A 4,791-nucleotide genomic window follows, 5' to 3' on the forward strand; every position below is an offset into this window, starting at 1 on the left:
ACCGGGGCGGGTGGACCGGGTTACCCGACGGGTCGGGGTCCATTCCCATCCCTAGATGTAACTTGAATTTAAGAGTGGTCGATATAAACAGGAACATGATCAGATCAAGTATGAGTATGCGTATTTTTTGTGTGTGCACATTTGATGAAATCGGACCTATGCATGCAATGTGATAGTAAAATAAGTAACGTTTTACGAATGTTTGTTTGCGTGAAGAAATTTGTGAAAGGACGACGATTAACTCGGCACATTTTGACTTCTGTGTCATCTGGAATTTGAAGAAGGATGAATGGAACCTTCTTCTTAATTAGAGGTATGAATGGCATAAAGTCTTACTTTTGAAGATACGTCTTGCATCATTTACAAATTAAAGTCAGAAAGATATTTGTTTCAAATGAACTTTATTAATTTAAAAGGTACGTAATATCTTAAAGCCCAAAATGATAACTAGCCCAACAACTTCTGCTTAAATTATAGGTCACCCATAGTTTTGACATTATACAAACGTCACATATCTTATTCTCTATCAATGTGGGAAGAGTTGTCACAAACTCCCCTCTTAAGTTCCCGATGTCCTCGTCTGGCCTATCTTACATCCTCCTTGTTAATTGATGATGTGAGATTCACCTAAAGCTTACAAAAAAAACATGGCCCATCAGATACTTTTAGTGTTTGTATATAAAGTCATAGAAAAAGTAAACGAGTTTCAAATGCGAAGAAAGAGCTCATATAGCATGAAGTGTGTAAGTAGTTGAGCAGTGACATCTTCACTGTGAATAGGGTGAGAGTTACAATTCTTTTTAAAATTGGCTCCTTGTGGGCACTCTAACCACCTACTGAACGTTGTGTACCTGATTTGTCTCTTACATGATACTCTTAGTAAGGGGGTAACGAGGATTGGCTTGTGGGTAGCTAATTACAAATCTGTTTTGCATAAAGATCTCTTATACTATGGTATGCCTTATTGAACGTTCATTCTTTTCGGAAATCCGTGATATGTAACTATTGTGGTATTGTTTATTGTAATTTTAAGTCTAATGATTAATATTTCAACTAGAAGCCTTATTTTGTGACGTAATGACTACATGAAGATATGGTACTGCTGTTGTCAAATTTGCCGTCAATAATCGTTGAAAAACGACAAAGTAATATTGTCGTACATAAGAAAACCGATATCTTACAAATTTAATTTGGCCTCACAATTTAAAAAGAAGTCAACAAAATAGTATAATTTTAAAGTAAGAACTCAATAATTTCTCTTCTCACGAAAATAAATGGTTAATATTAAAATAAATTTGGTTTTGTTTGATTAGTCACAAACATATTTATTTCGACATTAAATATTTATTTAAAACAAAATATATATTATTTTCACGACAATAAATGGTGTACTTGATTGTCCTTTAGAATCATAAACTATTTTGACTAATAAATTAGGTCTTAGTTTTATCTTAAAAAGTCAACAAATTAATACTCGAATTTATTATTATTAATGTGTGTTAATTGCTTAAAATTCAAAATATTAAGGTGGGAGGTTGTCTAAATTGTATTTAATCACATTTGTAATTCGCTTATTAAATTATCTTGAAAAAGACTTTTAGTATTTTACGCATTACAAAAAAATCAGGTTTATATGATACAAAACATACCTAAGGGGATGTTTGGCAGTTGCTGAATGATTTAGTGCAAAATGATTAAGAGACTCTCATGAAATAATATAAAATAAAATATAAATGTTTGGAAATCGTTTATAATGAAATTAGGGTGCTAAATGGTTAAGAGAGACCCATGATACATAATCGTCCAGAAGGTTTTAGAATGTTGGTTCGAGAATACTATATATCCATTCATTACTTCATTTATATATATAAACAATTAAAAAGTTCAAAATAATTGTTTAATTGAAAAATGGATGTTGATCTTATGATTCATTCTATTAATCTAAAAGTATTTAACTACATATTGTATTTTAGTTTAAACTTTTCTTTATCATTAAGTGTTGATTATAATCATATTAAATTAAACCTTTTGTAGAAACTTTTTATCGTTAGTTGTTGTAATATGCAAATAAATATTTAATTCTTATATTAAATTCCTTTCAATAAAAATAAAATATAAAAACAAAATAACACAAACATATGATAATAGAGTTATAACGTGTTCATATTAGAACATTAACGAAATAAAATAATGAGAAACGGTATGACTCACGTGACTTTGGCCGCGACCTAAGGTTGCGGGCCACATCGTCTGCACATCTTTATGTTGATCGTTAGTGTAAAATCACATTTGATTTTGCATAAAGGTGTACAAAAAACCGCTCAAGCCATCCAAACCCACTAACAATCCAGTTAAGCCCAACCTGCCAAATACTCCCTCATTTGATGTTAGAAGTGGCCAAAAACAGGTCCTGATCGGGCCAAATCGGGCCTAAATCGGTCCCGGTCCCAAACAGTAACAATCCACACCGGCCACCGGTCCCGGTCCCGTCAAAAATATTTTGGCCCGGTTAAGGGTACTTGTAACCGGTTACAGTTGATCCCAGGCCGGGCACAAACCGGTCCTATATTAAAAAAACATTTTCTTTTTATATATTTTTTATATTTCTTTTTGATAAATTTTTAAATATAGTTAATGCTATTCTAATACACTTTAAAATGTCTAATTAAGTCGATCAAATACACTTAAAAATACGTTTTATTGTAGTTTTATAATTGGTTTTCAATCAAATCCACTTAAAAAATATGTTTTATTGTAAATTTGTAATTTAATTTTCAATCAACTACACTTAGAAAACTAGAAATACATATAAAAATTGAAAACATCGGGCCGGTCCCAGGCTGGGCGGAGCCAAACCTTGTTTTTGGATGAAAACCATAACCGTTCTTTAACCGGCGGTCCCAAACTGTTCCCAATCGGTCCCAAGCCGGGCCGAGCCCACTTGGCCATCTCTATTTATGTTATACTTTGGTGGATAGGAAATACTTGTAGCATTTTACTACAACAATATTAGATTTTATAGAATTCCTATAATGTATAAGGATCATAATATGATACTTTTTAGGACAAAATAAAAAAAATTATATAAAAGAATTTCAATATGTTTATAGGACATTTTTGGGTGTCTTAATAAAATTCTAGACGCTTTTTAAAATAAAACGTCGTATTATTTATTTTATAAAACACTATTTGAAAAAGTGTCACATGAACATAAGTGTCCAATAAATAGATGAGTTTACAAAAGTGTTTTTATAAAAGAACTAATACGATATTTTATTTAAAAAAAGTTCTAAAAAACTTGTTGAAACGTAAACGTTTTATAAACCTATTGCAACACTTATAGATAAGATGATTTATAGTTTGGCTCTATAAACTTAAGTCTTATAAAATATTTCATTCATCAAATTTATGTACCTACTAACCCGACAACCCAATCCAACCCGCCTCAACCCGCAAGGGCTGAGTTATATTTTTGAATGAGTTGGGTTGGTTTGAGAGTTTTCCAAACCTTCATAATTGAGTTGAGTTGTAAGAATATTGTAAACTGCCCGACCTAACTTGTGTTTACCCCTTGATTTTACATGTAATTTGGTTGTTTTCATATTCTTTTAGTTAATCATTGTTCTCGTTTGAAGCTCTCTCTCTCTCTCTCTCTCTCTCTATATATATATATATATATATATATATATATATATATATATAAGTGGTTCCGTTTACAAACTCAACCGTTCATCTAATTTTATGAATATTTTGATTGTTTATTAATATAAAGCATTGATCATAATGAATGAACTTTGATAATCTTTCATACATATCCAAATCATAATAAATAAGCTCTATTAATTTCTATAAATATCTCAATTAATTGGTTTATATGATTTATATTAATGATTGAGTGTATAAAGAATCTATTTTCTCTCTCTATAGTTTAATATACATATCTATACTATATCATAAAACATTTGGTTAAAACTCTTAAAAACTCTTAAACTTTCATCTCTATCTGATTTCATCCCATATCTGAATTCGTGTAACTAACTGCAGATAAACATAATCAAATACATGATAAACATCTCATTTAAAATATAAAAAATTAAAATATAATTAATATAATCATTAAATTCTAACAGAATACTTAATTATTATCTTTATAAAATTTATAATATTAAACCAAAAATAAATTATTTTATTATTAAACTTAAATTAAATTATATATAAAAAATATATTTTATATTACAAATCATTTGACAAAAACTCTTAAAAACCACTTTTTATGCGTAAAAGTATTATTTATTAATGCATATTAATTAAAACTCAAGATTACAAGTAAATTGTGCATAGATATAACTATTAAAACTCCATATTTGAATTCGTGCAACTAACTGCAGATAAACACAATCAAATACAGGATAAACATCTCATTTTAAATATAAAAAATCTAAAATATCATTAGGATAATCATTAAGTTCTAACAGAGTACTTAATTATTATCTTTATAAAATGTTATATTATTAAACCAAAAATAAATTATTTCATTATTAAACTTAAATTAAATTATAAAAAATATTTATACTATATTATAAAGCATTTGACAAAAACTCTTAAAAAATACTTTTTATGCGTGAAATATTGTTTATTAATGCATATTACTTAAAACTCAATATTACAAGTAGATTGTGCGTAAGTACAACTTATTAAAGCTCCATATCTGAATTCGTATAACTAATTGCAGATAAACATAATCAAATACAAGATAAACATCTTATCTTAAATATAAAAAATCTAAAATAT

This window comes from Cynara cardunculus, assembly GCF_001531365.2.
Source record: "Cynara cardunculus var. scolymus isolate 2C chromosome LG 13, CcrdV1, whole genome shotgun sequence".
Classification (NCBI taxonomy): Eukaryota; Viridiplantae; Streptophyta; class Magnoliopsida; order Asterales; family Asteraceae; genus Cynara; species Cynara cardunculus.